We start from the raw sequence: 26,946 nt of genomic DNA on the forward strand, positions 1-26,946 counted from the left end.
GCTCGAACTCACAGTGCTTAAGCCTAGGTCCCTCAGTATGAATTTTCCCAGAGACAAGCTGCTGGGTAGCCAAAGCTAGATCCAGGCAGTGAGCTAACAAGCACTGGCATGATTAGGAGTCTAGTATTGACCTTAGACCCTGGCCATAATTAATTTGCCACTGTAGATATACCCAGAGGTGACTTCTATATTAAAAGTCTAAAATGGTCTCAAACACTGGCCTACAGTCATCCATGTTGTTTAATTCTTAACAATTCTCTTGTCATGCTTTTGACTCATTCTAACTAGTACTCTCTTGAAAAATATTTGGTAACGGTTCAGATGGATAGCATTGGCAATGAACTATTTCCCACAGGCAATAAGGAAATTGTTCTAGGGACTAGTTTAGCCCTGTGGACACATTGTCATTAAATGCTGGTTGGCTTCTAGGACAGAGAACAACTTCTAAGCAAAATGGTTACAAAGCAATTCATCATGGCAAAACCTGTCTATCCTTTCAGTGTCACGTACGTAATGAAGCCACATAGCTTAAGTGCGTTGAAGTCACATATGGTTTAGAAAGCTGTCCTTAGACAGGAATAATATCTAGATTCATCAAATTGTCTTTCCTGCTTCTCTTTGACAAATAATACAGACACCTGCTTCACAGTGGAATGAAGGACATTCAAGTTCAGAGTTTTATTGAATAAGGAAGTGAGCACACACTAATCTTTTGAAGCTTAGTGCACTTTGTAGAGTATTTCCATTATTTATGTTATATAGCTGTTGATAAACTCCACTAAGTTCGATTTCAAATTCCGTAAGAATGGGAATTTCCTGAAAGTTCCTAATTTTAAGATGATCTTGTTGAATCATCAGATGCTGATGGCCTTCTAGGAAGGGAACTTAATCTATGTTGCATCTCTGCTGCATCTTTTATGGAGGCATGCTCTAATAAGGATGCTAAAACAACTAAAGTCTGCCCTCCAGCTTTCCTAGTTCAGTTGTGAGAGAATTTATATATTTTACACTTTCTTTGAATATGGCACTCTCCCAAGCCATAAAGGCATTCACATACATCTACTACTGCTAAAATTACTCTCTTACGCATGTGCATATCAAAGAACTTGTGCTGGTGTAGGAAACAGACGACTCTCCCTTTCAGATAAAAGAAAATGAAACTTTTCCAGAAAGGAAAGCATTACGATGAAAGACAAACTCAAATATTCATTTATTTTTGCTTGATTATTGTCTTGCTAACAGTCAATGAAAGGACACTTTAATTAATAGTCATGATTAATCAATAGTTTACATTAAAGACCCAACTAAGTCTTATAAATTAAGACATTATAAATAAAGGTATTAGCAATGGAAAGATAGGTAAGTATTTTACTTTTTTTCCCTAGTAATGTTATTTCACTGTCTAAAGCTTTCAGTGTGAAGAATTTTGTCACATGTATTTCACAGCATTTTTTTTTTTTTTAAGTTGTATATGCTCTTCCATTTTTGTACTTCTCTTAACAAATATTTCTCCTCACTCGGAACTTGCACTTTTCTGGTATTTAAAGCCTGTCATATCCTACAAGAAACATACATAATGCTTGATCTAAGAAATGCTGGAATCAATGGAAAGATCCCACTTGACTTTCTTAAAAGGATTATACCCTAAGGTAGTTTTTTTCAGTTTTAATTTATAGAGCAGTTTGCTCAGTTTCTAGTCATGAAGGTTATTGTTTCCTGTATTCCTTCCAGTTACCAAAATATTTTGTAATAGGACATCTAGAAGTAAACACCTTGCCAGCTGGGCTGTACCTGAAGCAAGGTGAGAGGGGAAGGAAGAGGAGACTTGCAAGGCAACTTGCTTCTCTTGTGCCTGTGCAGCTCAACTGGTCTGATCATTTTTGTGTACTATGTAGCTTGTGAATTGCTGTCTAAATTGGTATTTATACAATCATTTCTCCTCTGACATCACTAAAATCAAACAGAATACTTGTTCATTTGCTTTTGATTCAGAATGAAAATAATCCTATTACACAAGCACAGTTAAGCACACACCTAAATTTTGCAAGATTCAAGCCCAAGTGACTTGTTATGTTTGCTGAATTATATCTGCTTTTTGGTGCCATCTCTTATTTGGCATTATCATTTGCTTTACCGTGTTTAATATTGTTTGATTATACTCCTCCTATATTTCTCATTTTGTAACTTTCTTTTTCAGGTTTTCTGAGTCCTAAATGTACTTTCAGTATCTCCCAGTTGTTTCACTTGTAAATTACATCAACATCCTGTTTATCTGCTCTTCCAGGTTATTAATGAGATATGGTCCAACTACTAAAATCACAGTTCACTCAGGTAAACTGTTTTAACAGTAGCTGAAGTAGCTGTAAAAGAAATTTACATTAAAATATGCATACTGCATATAACATCAACATACATTTGCAACAACTGCCTTGTTTAATACTTGGAGCACATGACATCTTTATATATCACCTCTTAGCTAGTTTTTCATGTTATTTTTTTCTCTTATATATTCCCATTCCTTGAGCATATGAATTGTAAATTATACAAGTGTTGGGATTTTTTTTATAAATATTAAAAATAAATATTCTGATAAAATGATTGCAAAATGATAAAAGAACCATATATACATCATGGTCACAGATTTGCTTTATAAAATGATTTTTTTTCCTACTATGTAAAATGATTCATTTAAATAAACTGAAGGCTTTAAATGACACAAAGCATGTTCTGTGTTCCTCAAAGGAAGCCATGAAACAAAATGTAAAACTTGTTTATTTGAAGTGATTCTTGAAGTGCTTTTAAGAAGGATTAGGAGTAAGCAAAAAATTAATAGTAATGAATTAATTTCCATTTGAAAGATGAGGGCTTGTTACTGTATCATATGATGCTAAACTTTCCAAGGTTGCACTTTATGCTACTGCCAATTTAAAGGAATTTGCCCTTTTCAAAGTGGTCTTCCAATTATCTTGTAAGTGTTATTTTACAAGCAAAACTGCTATAAGGAGTTACTATCCTATTTAGTTGCATAGAAGAAACAATTTTGTGTATACTACTTAAAGTGAACAAGGTCTATTACAATTTAAACTAATACAAATTTTACTGCATAGTCCTGATACTGAATTAAATTTTTGGTTTTCTTTTTCTGAGAGGACCTTTTCAGTATTAATATATGATTGATTAATTGCCATGATTCTAGATGGTTTCCCAACCATTTTTAATAGATATCAGCTTTTAACAGAAATTGTGTTGCCGTAAACTTCCATCCTGCTTAAGATTCCCAGTCCTTCTTGATTCATGAAACATAACTGGACAGCTATGGCAGTAATGTCATTATAACAGATACACAAGCAATGAGTTTTGAACTACCCTTAAAGAGTGTTTTGTCTATTTGAAAACAAGCTTGTTATATTTATTGCTTTATTACTTTACTTGGTCAGATTGTGTTCCTTTCCTCTTCCAGTTTTTCCTGTGCTTCCTTCTCTATCACCTTTATCCCTAAATCTCCTCTCCTGCTGTTGGTTTCCTTCTCTCTTGGGTAAGTTGTTTGATCATGTGGTCCCCTAGTACCTACAGTAGTTACACTTCCTGGCTCCCTCATTCTCATCTTCCTCACTGGAATTACAAGTTCCAGATTGGTTGGTTACTCCTCTCTGAGGATGGCTTTAACTTCACTCCTTTCTCTTCCTAAGTAGCAGCAGCTTTTACAGACTTTTGATCTTGCCCACTCAGGGCCAATATGACTTTAAAACAAAGAAAAAAAGCTGTAGGAAAGAAAACTAAGATTGGGAAGCTTAGACTTTCAGAACTGCCAAGGTGGGAAAGGACATCTGGAGATCATCTCACCCAACCTCCTGCTCAGAGCAGGGTCACCTACAGCAGGTTGCTCCATTAAGTGTCCAGTTGGGTTCTGAGCATTTTCAAGGATGGAGACTCCACAGCCTCTCTGGGCAGCCTGCTCCAGTGTTCAATCACCAACAGAGTAATCTTTTTTTTTTTCTTTTTCTTTTTCTTTTTTTTTTTATGTTTAAAAGGAGTTTCCTGTGTTTCAGTTTGTGCTCATTAACTCTCGTTCTGTCACTGGAAATGACTGACAAGACTCTGGCTCCATGTTCTTCACTCCCCCACCAGGTATTTGCACACAATGATAAGATCCTCCTGAGCCTTACCTTGGCTGGACTAAACAGTCACAGCTCTTGCAGCCTCTCCTTGTACATTATATGCTCCAACCCCTTTACTCCTAACTCTTTGGAATTGAAATTAAAAAAAAAGGGGGGGGGGAAGGGAATGGGGAAATGCCTCCGGTCCCGAGGTCTAATCCTACAGACCTCAAAGAAGCAAAGCTGCTCCTGAAGTCAGGGTCTGTGCCTCAAGCAAAGCATATGCACACATTCTGCCACAGACATACATTTTGTTTCAGGAGAGAAAATACTTTAACACCGACAGACGCAGATGGAAGCATTAAATATTCCTTACATGACTGGCAACCTTCCCCCTCGAGCTGAACTAATCCTCCTGCTGTCTTTCCTTGGGACAGGCTCTTCTGGGACCTGTCAGGTCATTTTATAAAGTGCTTTCTAAGCTGAGAAAAGTCTGGAACTCTTTATAAGTCTAATCACTGCACAGTGCAGATGAATTTGGAATAATGGTTTTCAAAAGCAAAAAAGCTTCCTCCATTTCTGAATCATCAATGACTACATCCTCTTTCCTCATCCCGAAATGCTAGGCTTATGTTGGATCATTTGAATTTGCAAGGCACATCTGTGTTAAATCTGATGCCTTGCAATAAACAAAGACCTTTGGTAATTATTAAAACCTGTCAATAATGGATGCTTTTTGAAATATGTTATTATTACATGTTTAATGTGAAATAAAATTTGTATTATTCAGAATAGCCAAACCAATATTTTAATGCAAATGAAGTAAAAATGAATAAATTATATATTTTTTTTTCCGTCCAGTAGGAACTAGTTTTCTAACACAGCCATGTTTTTTCCCAATATAATTTTCAACAGACACTTTGAGTGGGAGATTCAATTCATTCCGGAACAGAAGAGCTGTCTGAGTAGCCCTACTTCTCTTCATTGATTACAGAGTGACTGGCTGTATTTTTACGTAGATGCCTCAGATGGTTAAAGTACATTCAAATCTGAGCCCCGATTTTTTTTTCTAGTTTTAACAATCCATTTTGGTTGTTCTATAAATTACATCAGTACACTAAGTGGAAATCATTTTGCTCCTTTCAGAGGCTGACTTGAAGCCACTGAGAAAAATCAATAGAAAATCTAACTCAAGTAATGTGTTAGTTCCTTTAAAGTTACAAGCAAAACTTGAGCTGCATGTATTCAGTAAGGGTTTATTTACATATGTGCTCAAAACTGTGGGCACAGTTTTAGTTACATGTTTTTAAAATTTATTCTGAAAGGTATTTAGAGCCTAAATAATATCACAGAAAGCATACACTTCATCCATACACTTCATAGGGAGTAAGGAAAATGTACAATTTTAGTCTGTGTTTCTATATGCAATGGCAATGTTTTGTGACCTTTCTGCCTATCTGTGGATTCACAAATGTGTCTTTTCTTCAGAGTATTTTAATAGGAAAGATTTGGGGGACTATTTCTAATAACTTAAAAACTATTTCTGTTTTTCTGTTTTATTATTATGATTATTAATCTATAAATTTTCTCAATGTTACTGAATGCAGTGACTAAGATAAAAATATGGAATACAAGAGCAACAAGCAATTTAAGCCAAAATTAGGGAAGAGTTAATCAATTTTTCCAACCATTTTTATCATTTTCAGTAAAACTTTCAGGCTGCTCAGAGTTAATTGGTGCCCAAAGCAAAAGGCCAAAAGAAATTATTCAGTTACTATGTGCATATAATGTTTAGAATATATATGTCATAAGTGGTGTCACATTCCATTTCCAACCCAGGAAAAGGATTCAAAGCTTCAAACCATTTTGCAAAGTTACTGACTTTAGAATGCTCGATTTGTTCATGCCAAAGGGTAATAGATAAATATCCAAATTTGAAGTGAATTACTGGTATTCAGTTGCAGAATTGAATACTAGCAGATACATACAGAAAAATCTTATAATATATGCTTTGAAATGTGTCAATTCTTGATTGTCAGGTACTCATAGTATGTACTGTGTAAAATTGATCAGTTGGCTCTTAGGTACTAAAGCTATCAGGTTTATATGGTCCTTCATATATTTCATATATGAGCCAGTCTTCTAAAAAATAATTTTCATTTGAATCAATAAATTGTAGGATACACACATACCTGGTTAGAGAAAGAAAAACAAAAAAAAGTATAAAATGCACAAATAAAAAATGTCATGTTAACATGCATGTACTCATATACACTGACATCTGTCATTTTTACACTATATATAATCCATATATTTATTTTTATTTATATTTATAATTTATATACAACTTTGCAAGGATGCATGCATGCATGCATTAATGGAAAGAGAGGAAGGGAGGAGAAAAAGGAAAGAAGGAAGGAAGGGGGGAGGGAAGGGGAGCGAGAGAGAAGGAAAGAGGAAGAGAAAGAAAGAAAGAGAAAGAGGGAAATAAAAGGAGAAAGGTCAAACAAGTAGAGAGTGAGAGAGCAAGAGCAACAGCAAGACCAAGAACAAAAAGGAAAAAAGAGATAAAAAGAAAGGAAGGAAGATAGGAAGGAAGAGAAAGGAAGAAAGCAAGGAAGAGAGGAAGAAGGAAATGAAAAGGAAGAGAAAAAGGAAGAGAGGCAGAGAGGCAGAGAGAGGGAGAAAGAAAGAGAGAAAGAGAAAGAAAAAAAGAAACAACAAAAGAAAAAGAAAAAGAAAGAAAAAGAAAAAGAGAAGGAAGGAAGGAAGGAAAGAAGGAGGGAAGAAAGAAGGGAAGGAAGGAAAGGACATAAATTGCTACTTGAGGAAAAATCAGAGAAATACTTCGTCCACAACTATAATTGCATTTAAGATTGATTGAACTGATGCATAGAATGTGCAAATGGCATGGGGCCAAAAAATGGCTGGGAAAGAAATGAAAAAAAAAAATCAAAGGAAAATATTTCTATTTTGTCTCTTTTTCAAAATCAAATCTATAGATTAAATATAGCTAAATGTGACAGTCTGAAGAGCTAAATTAGGGTGAAATGCAACATTTTGTTTGATCCAAAAGAGTATTTTTAATCTCTTTTTTTCTTTTTTTTGGTTGAGTAAGCCATGGAATTGAAAATGCAATTGTTCAGGAAGTTCTAGTTGTTCAGCACATAGCGTATATGGATTGAAAACTATAAGAGTGAGGAAGCAGATAATGAAGCCATTCCAAAGAATCCTCTGAACAGATAACCTATACTCCTCTCTTCAAAGGCAGAGAAGCTGTAATTTTCACGGTACTGTAGTTCAGGAATGCTAACATATGTTTGGATCTATTTTTCTGGGGATGTTGGACTTCCACATACCACATACAAACAACCTAAAGATGATGGACTCCACTCTTTTTTTCTGTTTGCTGAGTGTATTGAATAGAGTTACTCTAAAGAGATGTCCCAAGTTTCCATCTAAATGACAATAGCAGAAAGTGATGGGATTTGATCTCTCTCTAGAACCTGGTGTGGGGAAAGGACCCATGAGGTTCTCAGATAAGGTGCTTAGATTAATTAGTATTTCTAATTAAATTTATATTTATTAACCAAAAATAATGTAACAATATTTTAAGAAGTGCTGGAAACCCAGTTACCATGTATATAAGAATTCTGAAAATGTTCAGGTAAATATACAGATTCAGAAGACTGATGTTGCAGAAACTTGAAGATACTCGCTTTAAAGAGTTATACTCTATGTGAACTCCCATATTTTCAGAAAGTATCCAATTTCTTTCCCAAATTTCAAGGTTCTATCATTCACTCACAAATATGTAAATGTTGTGACGATCATAAGCTGAGACCTTTTATCTCATATATCCCTTTTCATTGCTAGATTTCAAAATACACTTATTCTGCATGTTATGAATATAAAAACTGAAACCTAGAGAACTGAAGGAGCTTTCTCAGATCACTGTGAGGAGAAACAATAAAATCTGTTATCCTTAGGCCTATAGTGCTCTATTCATTAGCTTATATTAATGCTACTTCTTTTGCTGCTAGATGTATTTTGTTAGAAACAAAGCCTGTTGGAAAACTCATTATGCCTATTAATTTTACACTTAATTTCAAATAAATACTTTAAGAATCATTTGTGAAATCTAAAGTCTAAGCTCACATTACTGTAAAGAGATAAAAAGAACCTGAGAAGGTGGCATGAATAGAATTGGATAACATTATATACAGGAGTTAAAACCAGCCAGTTCTACTGTAAGGTTGGACTAGGTCCACTTTTACTTAATTCTAGTTTAAGATGTGTTGTATGCTGGATGGACACTACTGTGTATACTGGTTGCTGAAAATCCTGTCATCTCTCAGCTACATCTAGCTAACTAGGGAGGAATATAATATTATTTTTCGTTACTCCTAATTATGAGCTTTTATGCATCTTATTACTTTGAAAGGAAATTATTTGAGAGCAGTGTGTCTAACAGATCTTGCTTCAGATTTGGGCAGTCAATGAGGTATATACACAAATAGCTATGTTGAGGATGAGACAGCCCTTCTTCTGTCCTTGGGTACTGCTGTGTTCCTTTCTTTAAAACTCCTTCTTTGCGGTGGTTGAGCTGAATGCAAAGATCACAGCTTGAGCTGCATCATATTAGTATTGCATAGTTGGATGCACGTCTTTATCTCTTTCAGGTGTTTAATTCCTGACCTTTTTGCTGAATTTTGCTAAACATGTGGATAGGCATAAACTACACAATTGAGGCATTATATTCAAGCAATAAAAAAAGGAGAAAAATGTTATTTCACTCTTTATTTCATGTACAAAGGTAATATTTATACCATTTCACCCTTTTTAAATGGACATAACTTTTTTTTTTTAACAGCTTTTTCTCCATCAGACTTGTAACGGCTAAGAGACAAATGCTTATGCTACCAAGACCAAGTTCAGAGCCTGCAGTCTTTACTACCTTGTATAAATACTTTATAACAGCATATAGTAGGGCAAATTTATCATAATGTTTTTATCATTTTATTTTATTATTATTTTGTAAGTGGAGGAATGAATTATCATAGGATACCTTGATTTCTTCATTTTCTAAAATCAAATTACAATTTGGAAGTCCTAGTTACTTCAGGTGGACTTGGAGTATGGTTTCCATGCAGATAGACCCACACAGTGAGAAAACAATACTTTGGAAGAATTACGTAAAATAAACATAAAAGACAATTTTCTACTTCAGTGAAAGAATGATGTGAATTCATACTAACAATCAGTAAGGCTTACCCTAATGGTTTTCAAACGTTTCTTCCCTTGAAACATTCCAGGCTTTCCCTCATTCCAGGAATTTAAGAACCAGTTATTTGGAGAGGGAAAGGAAATACGATATCTCTTCAGCCACACGTCCAATTTACCCAACTGTGCAGAGGAGGAATGGGAAGAGTATTTTTATGTGGAATGGTAGGAACAATCCCAGGAGCAGCAGGGGCAATGCAGCAGGGCTGGGAACTGAGCACTGGCTTGGGAAAAGACAAAGCCTAGGAGACTTTTGGTGCCTGAATCTGGGACAGATCCACCATCTTTCATGGCAGCCCCATGCTCCTTCCATCTCAAGAGGCCTGCAGAAGAGAACCTCAGCCTGAAATAGGGCTATTCAGATTGCAGTGTAAAGCAGAGTTGTGATTAACAGCATAGATTAGTTTAGGACATAAACAATTGAAAATATATTCAGATGTATTTCAGATGTTGTAACGAGCCCATGATAATATAAATTAACACACCTAATCAACAACAAAAAAAAAACCATGCTTTTGCCCCTGTGTCCATTTCCTGTGATATCCTACATCATCTGCTTTGCAAACCATCATTCGATACCAAGGCATTACAGAGTTACAGCTGTGTTGAGAGAGTTTTCTGAGTTACAAATTGGTTAATTGACATGCTGACAACCTTTCTGCCACCTTCTTGTATTACTGTGTAGATTTAGGATAGTGCCAAAATTTTTAGAAATAATGTGAATCAGACTCTTTATAAGCCTGACTATCAGCTGCTGCCAAGCAAATCAACTCTCTTCAGAGAGTTTCCAGAAAGAATAGTCTAATTTCTTCATGTTTCATACATATGTCTTCTATCCCATTCACTAAGCCAAATGACCTCAGTAAACAACTAGAAGACATTTGTCTATGTTAGCTCATGTCACATTGATCAGAGTTCCTTGAGATCACCTCATGAAACATAAAAAGATGATATAAAAGGTGGGAAATAAATATTCTCTCTTCATCATTTTTTCAATCCAGCAACTAAAGCAAAACTAAAAATATTCAAGCAAGAACTGCAAGTGCAGGTGATACCTTCTTGCTGCAGTAATTCACTTTTCATCAGAGAGGAATGGGAAATTTCTGTTAAAAAAAGTATTCTCAAATATAATGCAACTTCGGAATGTCTCATTCCGAATTACCAATTGCTGATACCCTTCTGCATTTTATTCCTAAGGACTACCTAAATATTTTAACTTAAGAAAGAAATATGTTAAAATTAGGCCTCATTGTCTATATGCTAACAGAGGTGAAAGTTCTAAGATCCTTTTGGCTGACAAATTTTCTCTTTATTTAAAAACAACTGTTGAAATGGAATTTGTCTTTCCTGAAGCTGGATTTTCTGATACTTATTTTGAAAAACATTATTTAATTCTTTTGTCCTGTAGACCTCCTAAGCTGATGAATATAAAGCCAATTTCAGAATGAGGGTATTTCTACATGCGTTATTTGGACAATGGAAATGTGTAGGGTTACTTCCTTAAACATAGTCAAGTGAGGTGAAAGTGGAATCTGAAGTAAATTATTATGTAAGGGCCCAGTTTTTAAAAGGTATCTAGATACTTAAAATGCCAATAAATGCCTACTGCTTAAGGCACAGATCTTCAAAGGTAATTGAAAATCTAACTCCCATTGATTTCCCATGTGCCCAGCATGTGTTGATCTGACTGTAAAACAAAATGACAGCACATACACATACATTATTTACCTTAGCCTGTGCTCAATCACTTTGATCCTTAAAAAAAAGAAAGGAAAGGAAAAGAAAAAAAATACCATAGTTTATTTTGATTTTATGTGTAATCAGACTTAACATATTTCTCAATATGAAAAAAATGGTTCTAACTAAAGTAAGCATTAGGCTTCAGTTTAAGGCTTCTCTCTTTTTTAATAAGTTGCATAGAAACATGTAGAAAAACCCAAAGAGAGTGAACCACAGTAAAGTTTCAGACATTACCAGAGCTTGTGGTGAACATGTGAAAGTCACAGAGACTGCCAACTTGAAGGTGCAACTAAAAGCTGAATTGTTTATATTATCTGAAATCCACATAAATGACTGTAGTTACTGAATGCCTGACCTGAAGATACTACTGTGGTACTAAGCTAAAGTGATAACAGCTTATTTGAGTAAATATTTTTTTCTGTATTTGTACATACATGTTTACTTACTGTTCCAAATAAACATCCTTATATGGTGAGCTGCAAGTGTAGAAAACAGAAATAGTATTCAAAAGTATCTTGACAATTTGAAGAAGTAGTCATGTATCTGTCAAGAGCATTTTAGATAAAGTTTATCCTGCCTGAACACAGGAAGACGGACTAGCTCTCCTCCTAAAGGTCCCTGCTAACTTTATTTTCTCTACTGTCAAGGATGAACAAAGGCTAGACTCGAGAGCTTAAACAGAACAGAAAAAAAGATTATATTTTCTTGTGAAAATGTGGCTTGCACCCAGTAAAAAATCAAATGAGCTCAGCAAATTCCTACTGAACTTCATATATATATATATATATATATATAATCCTTGTTTAGTCTCATCTAGACATAGCATTCCTTATTTCAATTTACTGATTCAATTTTAGTAAGGTCTGGTGATAATGTGTAGTTCTACTCCTACTACTACTACTAGCAGCTGTACTCTTATATCGTTTCCTACTGCAGATTTCCCTTAACAACTCTTGCAGTGAAGTTTTCATTCTGTATTTTGTCTTGCTACACATTTCTCCATGACTTCTCTAACAATAATATACATTAATTCCACACATGTCTTCTTGCAAAGTGCCAGCCTTTTGTCACACTGTTGTTTGAATGATGGATTCTGGATTCAGTGCACTCCTCCAGGAAGATGAAAAGGAGGAAAACCAAATGAGCTTAAGACCTGGGAGGAAAATTTTCTTTTTTCTCTATCAGAATTGCCCTGTTTCACAAACTGTAAGTTCAATGCTCCCTGTGATGACCTGCATGAATCAGTAGAGTAATTCATACAATTTCTGTACTTTATGGAATTACTTTTCAGAGGAAAGGGAGGTGTTCTGGACAGGTAGTTTATATCTTTTACTTAGAGGTCATATATCACATGGAAAATAATGAAAGTTCACAACATACTTTTGAATTCTCCATATGGAATAAACTCCCAAAGTAATTTTTACTTCTTAGGATTAAAAAACACATATAAATATGTAATTTATCATATTCCTGATCATTGAAAGAACTAGTGAATTGGCCTACTTTTCTATGTCAACAATCTTCAAAGACTTTTTCAACAAAACATGCTAGGTCTATAATTCTGGTCTGTTCTGAGCTGTATAAAAGCCTGTAATATTTTCCAAATAATAACTTTATAGCAGGAAGGAAGGAAGGAAGAAAGGAAGAAATAATTGATATTTAATTGATATTTAAAAATAATAAAATTTTGATATCATTAAATTTTGGGTTAAATATTAATATTTGAAAAACTGAAAAGTTTGCTTCTTCCCTGACAAAGGAAAAAGTCCTCCCAAAGAAGAAGAAAAATGTGGAGCATTGTTCAGTTTTCTTTGTTCTCTTATCAACTGCTGTAGAAACACATTTCAGTGAAAGAAGAAGCCAGGGTCTGCTTCTTTGATACGATTTTGTTTTCTTTGTCGAAAATGTGTATTAGACAAAAATCGAGTTTTAAAGTAGATAGGGATAAAAATAAAACACTCCTGACTCTCAGTAAAGAAGCAAACAAGTCCACCAAGCACTCCAAGCAAAGAAAGGAATAATACCAGTAATTCTGATGGTGGAGAAATACTGATGTAAAGAAATGTTGCAGTGTTCCACAGCAAGCAATTCAAAATAACCAAATCAACCAAACCAAACCCAAAGAAATTTTAAAACCCTGTATTTCGAAATGACTCCCTGCTCCAAAGATCAATTCTATTTTGGGGTCTTTCATTCTGATAATATAATTTTTCTGTTTGTTTTGGATTAAAAACTCCATGACAAAGAAGTAAGTTCTTTTAAAGACCACCAACTTCCCCTCTTTTGTGCACTGAAATTTAGATTCCACTACTTGGATCAGAGGTTGGGATTGCAGAATTCTATGATTGCTTAAGACCTATTCAATCAAGCTCTTTCTTTTCCTCTGGACTCTTCAGGAAGTAAAGATGGATCATCACTTTAATTTTGGTTTCGTCTTTGAATTCCTAAGAAAAGTTTTGTTGTTGTTGTTGTTGTTGTTGTTGTTGTTTTAAGAAAGATGGTCTTTTGTTTTTTCTAAGAAAACAAGGACTCAATAAGACATTGATTTAGAAATAACAGAATAAAGTACTACTATATAATAAACAATACTGGACTTCTATATGAAATGAGAATACATTAACAACAATTAAAGGTACTAGATCAACAGTTCTGTAAGTTTTTATTTTAATCATTTTAACAAACTCATATTCTAGTAAGCTAAAATATTAGTGACAAATTAATGATTCACTTATTTGCCCAAGAGCTATTTTTTATGGATTATTATTATGTCAGTAATGAACAAAGAAAATAAATCATAACTTCAAGTCTTATCAGCTTCCATTGCAGAGAATTATTATAGAAATTTCCATTCTATCAGATTTCTTATTATTATTCCACTGAAAATATCATTGTATTCATAAGACTATATATTAAAAAAATTGTCCACTCTATATAAGTTGAAAGTGTCTATAAGATAACATTTCTCAATGACTAGTATTTACCATGCTTGTATCTTCACTTCAAATTTTATTCCCACAGTGATAGTCACACAGGAAGAACACACACACGCAAAGGAAAAATATATACATCCTAAGGTTTCTAGGAGGAAGTTCTGCAAAATCGTTTTTGATCATCTTGAAAACTTAGTTTAGGAAGGAATATTCAGGAAATATTGGTAATTTCATCTCATTTTTAGATGAGAGAAGTTGGAATACATTCCAAAAACTACGTATGTAATGAAAATGTTGATTTTTTTACACCTTTTCAAATATTTCAACTCAAAATAAAAATTCAGATGCACGTGAGCAGAGACAAAGTAAAAAAAAAAAGGGGGGGGGATGGGGGACAGGACATGACTTAGACCTTAACTGCTTCTTAAACCCTCACTTAGGTTTTCCTGAGTTTTGTGAACCCTTACACACACTCCAGAAGGTTTTCTTATTCTGCTCTGTTTGCTTTCTCATGCTCCAGGGGGCATGTCCCCCGGGGGCCCTCAGAGTGCCCCCAGTGCCCTCCACTTGAACCTGCCCTGCCTCCTCTGTAGGGCGGCCTCTGGCACTACATGGAGCTCTGGAGCTCCTCCTGCATCCCCATCACAAGACAGCGCAGGTACAGCCGCAGTGATGAAGCATCAGAATAATGCCTACCTGCAGTTAGTTTTGTTATGCAGGCAAAACCCTCCTATGAAAATGCTATGATAATGCTGCAAAGCTGCAGAGCACATTCCATTAGATGTTTTAGTTCTTTTTCAGAACTCTAATCTCCTTTAATATTGATCTCAATAAATTACAAAGATGTTGCATTAAATAAGAAATTGTCTTCAATTAAAACTTCCCAAATACAATATCTGGGGTTTACTTCCCAAATAATTATTAAATAAATCATTTCATCACAATTATAATATACAAATTATTCAACATTGTCATTTCCTGTACTTGTACATTACTTCATAAGCAGATTTAAAATTCAAAATATGTACATTTCTGAAAGCACTAGAAACAAATCACATACTTATTAAAACAAATACAAAATAATTAAGAAAGATATAACACAAAAGACATTTCCAAAGAGTCAGTTCATTTTTCTGAATGGATGCATTGTGGCTTCATATAAATACTGGGCTTCAAAACTAAACTTCAGCAGGAGAAAAGGTAAGAAAGGCAATACTTACAAAGAATATACAGATATTCTTTAACCAATCTAAGTAAACTTTCATTTGCATTATCAATAATATTCTGAGTAATGAGAAACCTGGTTCAGGGTAGCAATTACCTCTCAAAATACTACAGTGTGAACTGGGTGCAGGTTCTCCACAAGATTCATTAATAACAAATATAATGTATCACCTTTAATGCTTCAGAGTAATGATTTGTCTAATCCTAGCTGCAGAGGAGCAGTTAACATGATACATACTTGTCAACTTTCGTTTAATCACTCCATTTAATCAATACCTCCCACTTTTCCAACTGAATTTTAACATTTCATCTTGCAAGAAGCATAATGATAAAGGGCTTTGAAAAATCAGTTTTATTTTACTGAACAAGCACCACATGGCAATGTTTAATTAAAATACATATACTTTATTGTGTTGATATTGTCCCAGTGTTTTAAAAATTTCATCACGTCAGTGCCCTGTATTTCTTTGGCTTTCTGGATCAGTGATAGCTGGCTTTGTGGTTTGCACAGTGTTTGTTTATGATAGTATTCTAGCAAAGGTCTAGATAGGTGCAGTAGACCTGGCATGTTAGTTATCTGTAGTGTAGAGCCACTACTTGAGCAGTGTACCAATTGATTAAAGGTGACCTAGTTGATCTGATGCAAGGTAAACTGTTAGGTCAATAGTAAATGGAAGGGTCTTACATCTCTTCCACAGTGAAGAGATTTCTCCCACATTAATTTTGCTCTCATAATACGCACTCATTAGGTATTGTCTTGTAAACTGCACATTACTCTTGTTTTACGGAGTCAGCAGCCATCATGTTTACACACACAATTCACTGTTGGTATCAACCTGGAAACCAAGGCCAGTTGCAAATATTGTATGGATGGGATGGGATGTGGTGGGGTGGGATGGGATGGGATGTGGTAGGGTTGGATGGGATGGGTTGGGGCGGAATAGAAAGTCCTGCAGCAGTGGGAAGTCTAATGGGCTAAAAGAGAAGATGGGCAGGTGAGGGATGGAAAGTCCTCTGAGTCCTCTGAACTCCTCAAGCAAATCTGTACCTCTGAATCATAACTCATGCTGAAGCTCAATAACTCCTGCTGACCAGGACTCAGATGGTATCACCTTCATTCTCCAAAGAGAAATGGCTATGCAAAAACATCCTATGGCTGCAGTTTGCTAACACTGCATAAGCTGAGGCCACATGATGCAATGCTCAGATTTAGTATAAACTCTGCTGAATCAGATGTGCTCACATATTGTCATGAAAACATTGCAACAACCTGTTTTATTTTGAATCAGACATTGTCTGTCTGTTCCACTCAAACTGTGTGCCAGATCCTGTATTTATGTTGTAGGCAAAATTTAAGCATTACTGGCGGGGGGTGGGGGGCGAAGCTTGAAGACATTCTGTACTGTGTGCCTTGACCAAGCTGACAGAAATGTACTCAGCTGACTACGTTAGATATGGATCCCATTAGTACCTTGGAGTACATTGATCTGATATTCATGATGATAGAAACATGTTCTAAATGACTGTAACGGACTTCTTTGTAGCAGTAAATCTTAAATGTGAAGCAGATGCTGCCCTAATACAGTTTTTATTTTCTTTAATTCTTGGAAAGTAGTTTTATTTTATTTAAGACTAGTTACATGATTTATTAATTTTAACAAGGGAAAGTATATTTAGCTCATGATAGATGTGTATTTTGCTATCGCTTTCTGGTCTGTAATATATTGTTATTCTTAGATGGATAACATTTTATACAACATATATTTCTATAATTAACTCCTTTGGCTGCTAAGAATGATGTCACTATTATTGTAATTCAATATTTCACAAAATATTAGCATTGCCTCTTCTAATTTTAAACAAGAAAATTTACAGGTGTTTATTTGACATACGGATATAATCCATATGAAGCAAATGGTTAATTTCAGTGAAAGGTGTTGGGCAACTCAGTACTTGAAAATGCGGTGTCTAGCTTGTAGTTGCTGATATGATTACATATTTCCTATCTTCCTATACAGGACATGTAGAAAGTTAGGCAACTCAGGGGGTAATCAGAGACTGTCAAAACATTGAGTAAGTACCTGCCTACACAGAGTACAGCTACTTAGAGACAGCCAAAAGAATGTAAATTTTATGTGAAATTTAAGGCACTTACTCAAGCGCGAAGTAGGCCATTTCTATGTACTCAAGATGTGTATCTTCACTTCTTTCAGAGAATTGAGAAGGACTCATTTCTTTTAAAATATACCAGGAAAATAAACCTGTTCTACAGAACTTTCTGAGAGAGAGAGAGAGAGAGAGAGAGAGAGAGAGACTGCAGCTGAGAAGGGAAGTGAACCACCAGCAGTTTATCCTTTTATTATATGTCAGATACCTGCTAGGAATACCGATATGAACCCACATCTTCTAGAAAGGGTTTGATACAGTTGCCCAGAAGTGGATGACCAGTGACATCTGGGATGTAGTGGGGTATCCTGACTGATCTCTAGCTTCTTCTCTCCTAGCTGTCAGTCATACAGAGATGCCTCAGTTCCTTCGGGCATCTCAGAGGACAGTAATGGTTAGTGTGAGAAACTGAATCAAGTTTCTGTTCATTTAATCTCTTAGTACTGTCGCACTTAAAATCTTACCATGGGAAAAATGAAACATACTCTTTTCCTTGAGCCAAGAATTTACTGTTCATCCAATTACTGTTTTAGCAGTCAAATAATACAAATTAACTAATTAATATGGGGAAGTACCGTTAATATTATAGCTAAAACTGTTAAACAAAGGCATCTTTACTATGTACTCTTTTTCTTTGGTGTTATGCACAACTCTTCAGTGCCCCTTTGTATCTCAGGACTTGGGGAGCTGTGACAAGTCATCAGCCCTACCGGGTCTTTGCGCAGGAGGAATATGATGTTCATGGTGGGGGCTTCTTCCTCCTCAGTCCCAGCTTGAACCAGGGCCTTTGTTTTTTTACCACAGCCTTCTCCTTGGTTCTTAGTCTGGCAGTTGCACAGCAGCCTCCCCCTGCCTCACTTGACACAAAGGGCTATTGTTTGTTACACAGTGGCCACCAAGCTTTGTCAGACCATTACCACAAGTGGCAGTCACAGAGCTGAAGCTACAACAGGTCAGGCAATAGTCACTTGATCACTAGATTATTGTTAAAACAGGCTAAAACCAGCTGACACTGAGGCAAACCCAGAAAAGTCCTGAGACCCTATGCTGTCGGATAAGCACAATGCCTGCAGACTTTTCCTAATAATGGCAAAATCCTGGTGGCTATGCCCAAATTTAGTAACAATGTTGCCAAAGTGTGGTCCAATGAAACTATGAAGTCTCATGCATAAAAATTAGGTAAATTCATACTTCTGTCACATTTACCATTATAAGAATATAATAGAGATAAGCATGAGATCTTATTTTCATATAAAGAATTTATGGATTTATCATTTTCAATGAATCAGACAAATAAGAAAACTGTATGAATGTTGGGCAAATCAGAGCTAGGAGACTAAGAATTTAGGCAAATGAAAGGGTTATAATAAATGATTCTTCTAAGGAGAGGTCTTTGTAGCACTTTATTGTAATGGAACAGTGAAGAGCAGAGAAACAATCGATGTCATAATGCTAAGTCAAGATGTGAGCAGTAACATGTAATCAGTCCTAAAAGTGAATTAACTTCAAGGTCAATTGCCATTGTAAACCTATTGTTTTCTCTCTGTAGTCACAATTTGCTTGTATTTTGAATTATATTTAGAGCTTTGCTAAAGAAGGATGTGTTAGTCATTTTGATTTAATCTTTGTCAAGACCTAAGCTACGTATTTGACTTGCCTGAGGAAGCTGTCAGGAGATAATTTATGGAAAGACCTAGAGGGCAAACACTGCAACAAATCAGCCTTGTACAGTATGCATTGCCTTTTGCTCAAAACCAAAATGCTTTTGCACATACAGAATAAGTTGTTAATTTCAAAAATGAGATTTTTTTTTAATTAAGTATGTATTAGAACATCTATTTCTACCTTTACAGGTTTTAATCCTATAGATTACTAAACAGTGTAAGAAGAAACAGATTTTTATTTGCAATATCATGGTAAAAATATTTTAAAATATTCTTTTACCAACTGATTTTGTTATGTCAGCAAACACGATCTCACTTAACAGTATTAATCATAGAAGCCTTGTAAGAAGACCACAAAGTGTCTTTGGCTCTTCTGAAGACCAGAGAAAATTACTATGATATACTTTATATAGACCTAATTGATTAAAAATATTTTGAATTACTTTGAAAAAGACAATTTTCATTAATGTCAATATGATTAGAAGTTAACACTTTTTCCTTTTGGAAGCTTTAAGCTGATTTGGTTTTGGTTTATTTCAGTTATGTAGTGTACTACATATGCTTACTATAAACATACTTTGAACCAACTGAGCAGAATGTGACTTTAGACCACAATTTTAAATGAGAAACTATTTTTATTTTAATATATAAAGTTGTAATGCATAATTTCATTAAGACATCATGGTGTATGAAAGGAAAATATAATAGAGATTAAGGTCTTTTTGCTGTTACATCATCTATGTTTTATTAAAAAATAATTAATTAGAGACTTATATTTCACTACAGCATCTCGTGACTCTCAAAGCCACATCCAAAGTTTATTTAAGTTAATAGACTCCATTTATAGTATTCATTGAATCTTGGACCAAATCAATATAAAACAGGATAGAACTGAATAGAAATACAATGTTATAGTGTGCATTAAAGCTTAGCATGTAAGATTTGTATTAAAGTTTGCTGTGCTCACATTATTTACATGAGGTCATTGTCAATGTGAGCACACCAAACTTTAGTTTTATTCTTCCTTCAAAATACAGAATAGTCAGAATAAAACTGTGTCCCTGAACTTAAAAAAAGAACCTAGTGTTGTGGTCGACTAAGCAAACAATCTGCTTTTGATAGAACTGAACCCACTAGGATTTGTGCTACTGGCTCAAGTAGCAAAAAGCACAGCCCTTAAGAAGAAAAATCAGACTAACACAAGTGGATTGGGAACACTCTTGCAGAGACCAGCTCCCACAGTGCATTCTAGTGATGAACTACTGAATCCATGCTTCAGTCAAAAACAGTCCTTGAATGCATCACTGATTTGCATCTTAAAGATGATTAATTTATTATTAGGGTTTTCAAATGGGGAAGGACTACTGTAAATTATTGAGAAGGATTACTACTAGATTTGGCCTATTTTTATTTCAAAAAGGATGAGCAGCTTTATCTGGATAGTTTCTCCTTAGGAAACTGGTATCATATGTCAAGTTCACTAGTGAATTACATGTACACATGCGCACGCACACACACCCACACCCACACACAGAACAGAAAGTAAGGTCATACGGAAAATATTTAGAAAGAGAATTTCATAAGAAGAGAGGACAGACTCTGGTGATTAGGCCCAGGGCTCAGTCTGACATGGAACCTGTTTACAGGTGACCAGTTCCTTTTACTCACCCTTGTCTCTGTTCTTCCACACTTGTTCTTCCCCCATCCACCTTGACCCTTCCCCTTCTCCTTCCCTGTCCCTGTCCCCTCCCAAATAAACAACCCACCCCTAACTACTGTTTCCTCATTGGTCCCAGTTTTGCTATATCCATACCCATGCAACACATGCCCTCCATTTCTTCCTGAAAAATATCATTGGTGAACTACAGAACTGGTCTGACATTATTTAAGACACTTCGTACTGAAGAAAAAAATACATGGAATAATTATTTCTTAGTGCTATAGGGGCACTAGATGAGATCCAGAAATGACTAAGCGGTAGGTGCTATATAACATGAATGCAGGTTTCTCTTCTAGAAGTCACAGCTCTGAGTGTTGTGGATATAAAAGCTGGAGACAGAAAAATGACACATTCTGAATGAACAAAAAAAAATATCAAAAACACATTAAAGATTTGAATTGAATCCCATTCATAATACCAGTACATGTGTAAAATATGGTACTTCGTAGGCAAGTTCAAAATGAACCAGGAATTTTAATATCATGGGTTACCGCTGAATAAACATTTGAAATATTATTTTTAAAATGTTGAGTAGTATTTCTCCTGGACATCTTATAATTGAGAAAAAAAAATCATTTTTGAAATCTGTACATTTCAGCGGGCAAGAAAGACATGAGATCCCATTTGTCAAACAGACTTACATTAAGCTCTTTGCATCTGCTTCTCATCAATCACTTCTCCATCATAAGTAGTGCTGCAAATTCAATAACTTTTTCTTCACCATTGAAGACTGCTTGAAGCAATCAAGAGATGTTTCCAAATCCACCCATACGCTTTCTACATATCACAACAGGGCAAAATATACAGTCCCAGAGATATCCCTTTTCCAAAAGACAGCCCAACTGGGATTTGCTTAATCAGCTGAACTTTGTAACAGAAAGAAAATGAAAACAACTCACACACTATCCAAGAAAGTTGAGACACAGATTATGAGAAATACTCTTTTTTTCCCCTAAAAAATAAATATTTTAAAGCTGTAACCAAAGCAGAAGCCTGTAACACATATAAGTTCATTAATATGGATATATCAATACTAGCTTGCCTTGAACCTGAATATAAATATACTAAAATGCTGTAACTGACAACAGTATATAGGTATTTTGTAAGACTGTGAGGGCATATCTAGGGACAATATATAAGCTTTTTATATAAGTATGTGAGCAATGTGACTACCAAGGGGCAAACGAAGATTTGTGTAGTTGCAGTTCGGTGGCATGAAAAAAAAATTGTAAAGAGTGATCCCAGTAACAAAAATTTGCAAGATGAAGAACAAAGAATAAGATAAGCCCAAGGGACTACAAATAGGCTGAACATCCTGCTGAACACATCAGAATGATGGCAGGCAAAACCAATAACAAACTGTATTGGGAGCAGATGAGGACTCCCTTTGAGAGGGGGGTGAGGAGCATAAAAACATCAAGCATGAAGAGGAAAGATGGAGAAGAAAGAAAACAAGCCCATTTCTTTCCTCAGTGATCTTTCAAGCCTGATCACCTTGACTTCTGTGACTAAGTGTAGCAAGCTCAGTGTTAACAACATGACATCAGCTCCACGGTACTGTATACTCTCAGCTAATTGACATTATTACTGTTAAATACTGACAGTTTTGTACATATAGTGATAATGAATAACAATGTGTATGAACTAACCATTAACACAAAATGTGTTGTTAATGAATGATTTTACTAAAGTTTTGTTTTAAAGTTTAGAACTGGTCTGATTTATCAGTCTTCTAAGCACTCCAACACAGCCATCTCTAATTCCCTAAATGATATAAATATATACACAAGTATTCAGCTGCAACAAAACTATCTTTAATTATTTATACTCATTAGACCAAGGACACAAAAAACAAGCCCATTGCTCGTCAATTTTGTTTCTTTAAAAAAGGAAGTAGGAAAGGTAAGTTTCTCTTCTTGTATCCACTGATTGATTTTTCAGCTTTAACTACGAGCACAAGTATATCTGTTACTCTTGGAAATCTTGGAAAGTGATTCATCTCAGCTAACTTTACATATAGCACAGGAGTTAACATTTCAGCTAGATGTCTAGACTCTCGTTAAAGCCAATGGAGATCTAGTCAATAAGGTTTGATCCAGTTTAATCAGCATAGTCACCTAGTGCCATTTTAGATGCTGTAGGATATCTGAAACATTTCAGTGGGCTGGCAGATCTGACTCGGGACTGTGGGAGACCTGCAAAGGGAGTGGGGGATTGGGGCCAGAATATGCTGGGGCATCAGAAAAAAGCTCTAAATGATCATAAGTGAGGAACTGAATCAAGCTCCTGGACACCCATGAACCCTGAGGAAAGTCATACTGGGAATGGATATGGAACCTCTTGGCCCCAGATGTAATGAAAACAAAACTTTCTTAGGGATGCAGTGCTACACTCAAAATCTCGTTGTAAGCAAAACAGGAAACAGTTATATGTAAAACCAAAAACTTATTGTTAGTATAACTGAAATAACATTTGAATCAAAGAATTGTTATTAGTCCAGATTTAATTAATATAAAAGAAGAAAGCAAAAATACTGTTACAGAGAAGTGTCAAAAGTAACAATACAGTTAAAAATGATATAAACATACTCCCTAGTTTCTACCCAATTTCTGGTGTTAAGTTCATACTTCCACCACCCCTTAGGATCCTAATATGTATTCAGTATTGGGGTGTCAGGGTCTGGGGAGTCATCAGCATCTGGAGTCTTTTGCTGGGGGGAGTATGAGGTTGATGGTGTTGATTTCTTCCTCCTCACTGTAGGAAGCACTGGCAGCAACATTTTACACTTTCCTTTTCTTCACTGGCTTGCAAGTCCACACTAAATCTGAATTTATTGTATATGGCTGTTTTACATATCTTAGATACCTGTTCTTTGTTTTCTTATCATTGTCTATAAATATCTGAAGGGAGAATGTCAAGAGAATGGGACCAGACTCTTTTCAGTGGTGCCCAGCGACAGGACAAGAGGCAACGGGCATGAACTGAAACACAGACAGTTCCATCTGAACATGAGGAAAAACTTCTTTGCTGTGAGGGTGACAGAGCACTGGAACAGGTTGCCCAGAGAGGTTGTGGAGTCTCCATCCTTGGAGATATTCAAAAGACATCTATATAGGGTCCTGGCCAGTGTGCTTTAGGTGACCCTGCCTGAGTAGAGGGTTTGGACTAGATGATCTCCAGAGGTCCCTTCCAACCTCAACCATTCTGTGATTCTGTGATTCTGTGTTTCTTTGTTAACCTTAACCCTAAGCTCTCTGTTCAGCTCCCAGACCTGCATTTCTCTAATTGGCCATGAGTGAGGTTTTCTTATAGTTTTGGGAGCTCCAGTGCCAGTCTCTGTCCCCCTCTCTTACCATCCCATGCCCTTTCCATCCACACTGCATCCTGTGTCCCCACTTTTCAAGGTTTCTGTTAGTGTACCAGGTCTGTATTCCTCTGTACTACATCACTATGCTAGTCATAAATTTTTCAGTCTACATAGAGTAACTACTTATTAATAATATCTACATAAAACTAATGTTATACCGTACAAAGTTAAACAAAACTGATCAGACATAGCCACGTAAACATTAGAAAAAATGCTGTTACTGCTAAACCAAGGGAAATCAAAGCTCTGAGCAGGTCAAGACAAGTTCAGACAAAGCCTGACAAGCCTCAGTCCTGAGGCCGTGCAAACTCAGCACGAAGCCTGTGGCCTGTTACCAGCAGCAGTATTACTGTATATATTGGGTTAGGGGCTATGCCAGCAACAAATATGTGAAGCAGGGACAGCTCTTACTGTGGTGATAAAGTGGTCTATCTCCCCCAGAACTGTATAACCCTCAGTGAAATCCTTCTGAGCCTTATTTCAACCCTTTTTTTTCACTGTGGGGTTGAATGAATTGGATTGTTTTCAAAAATAAGTACAGTAAACACTTTATAGAGTTTCATGTGCATTTGTTCACGTGCACAGTTGCCCAAAGTTTTTCTTTTTCTTTTTTTTTTTTTTTGCTGGCTATATTTTTTGCTGGCTATTCCCAAGTTCACAAACAGGCACATGTCAACTAGCTCTAAGAGTAGAAAGGGGAATGTAGGAGAAAGTTAGAACAACTTTACAAGACAAGAGTCTTTTTTTTTTCCTCTTTTGCAAAACATAATAACTAAATATTCTTGTCTTGCTAGTTTTATACTGATAATGCATAACATCTTGTTTTGTGCAATATTGTTTTCTTAAACCTCCATTATGTTATATGCACTCACATGCACACATGCGTGTATCCATGCATGTGTACCCCCCCGACACACACACATATGCATGCACATATACATTGCAAAAATTGATTTTGAGATCCTCATCATCTAGAAAGTATTATAGCCACCATTGATTTAAAGTTTAAACTGAGGAAGCCAGCAAAAGTGACAAGAAAGAAGACCACCTGTAAAGGAAACAGGAGGTTTGTTTCCAAAGCTCTTTGTTTTACTGTGTCTCACTCAAAAATCTCTTAGCTCAACCTGAGACAAGAAAATAGAATGCTATCACGTTAATATTTGATTATGATTTCCCCCATATCAAAGCAATAAACCCTTGCTAGTGAATTCTGATAGTGTGTCCACAGAATATCAGGAAGAAGGTTAATTAGTTTTAATACTAACAGTTTACTATCAAGAATGGCCTTTAGTTCTGCCACCCTTTTCTGAGCACCTCACTGGATTTGGAGCAGATTATATTCCTAAGGGAACAAAGGAGACATGCTCTGTTCTTGGATGGTGTTCTCTCAACATTTTTGTAGCATGTCATAAGTGATAAATGTGCTTTACAGGATCAGTGGGAGGCATAATTATTTAGATAGCATTGGATCCCCCAGCAACCTCTTGGCAAAATAAGACAGCAAGTGAGGAACTGAGGGAAAGCTTCTAGCAAAGAAGGTGTAACTTGAATGTAATTTAGTGATAAACATGAATAGGTTGACATAAAAAAACTTTCTTAAATTATTCCACTTCATATTGTATTCAGTATGCAAAAGTTATAATTGCTTTCAAATTTCAAAAAGCTTTTAAAGTTAATTACACTCCTGTTTTACCAAAAATAATTTAGAATTCTCATACATAGCAAATGTTTACATTTTTTTTTATTTGATGAGGTGTTCAAAGAAGTGAAAGCAGGATGTATCTTCTAGATCAAAAGTTTTGGTTTTGTTAAATCATATAGACATTGAACAAAACAGAGAGGAAATAGTTTAACTGAAGCATGAACAATAAACATAATACAATTGCTGATATTTGGAAGACTCATTAAAGGATAACAGAAGGCTGTCACCTCCATCATTTGAACCTGGTTATAAATTGCACAGGGACTAATTAACACAATTCATAAGTTATGTCATGATCAGCCAAACTGACTAAATGTGGAACAATCTGCTGTCTATAGTTTGAGAAGAGATGATATATGCATTAAAAGTCAGTGATCATAATCAGAAGGAACCTAAAAATGGGAAGGAAGAAAATGCATTACGTCTCCATCCTTTCCATATATAAAGCAGACTGAAGTTGTTTATTATCTGTTACACAGGAACATCAACATCTTTTTGGAAGCATAGAAATATTTTTATGTATGCATGAATGAAGTTCTGTATATGAGCTCTTTTTTCCCTAAATTCATGGCTGAGTGGAACCTCCAGTCATTTTTGCCATCACCACAGCAGAAGATTGCCTTTCTCCTTTAGAAATAAATACAGAAGTTTCAAATTCAGTGAATGCATATTGTCCCTCTCCTGAACCCAGCTGATTTTACATTGTCTGGTACAGCAGCACCATCAACTAGATTTCAAGAGAACAATTTTGGACAGCTATATCTAGTTTCATGTGAAAACAGTAGTAATCCACAAGGACCCAATGCTAGACGCTTTCAAAGCAGGCTTTAATATAGACTTATTTTTAATTGAACAGTGCCAGGAGTCTGTTTCCTGTTCTTCCTCATAACAGTAACAGCATGGAGATATCAGAAAGGCCTCATCTTTTTTTTTTTTTTTTTTTAATCCGCATTTATGTATTTTGTGTGCATTTATCAAAAGGTTTTCAACATGCAAGACCACTTCCTGGCAGTTTGTGGAACAGAATACTGTAAACATTATTAAAGGGGAAAA

This window comes from Apteryx mantelli, chromosome 1 (genome assembly GCF_036417845.1).
Source record: "Apteryx mantelli isolate bAptMan1 chromosome 1, bAptMan1.hap1, whole genome shotgun sequence".
NCBI lineage: Eukaryota > Metazoa > Chordata > Aves > Apterygiformes > Apterygidae > Apteryx > Apteryx mantelli.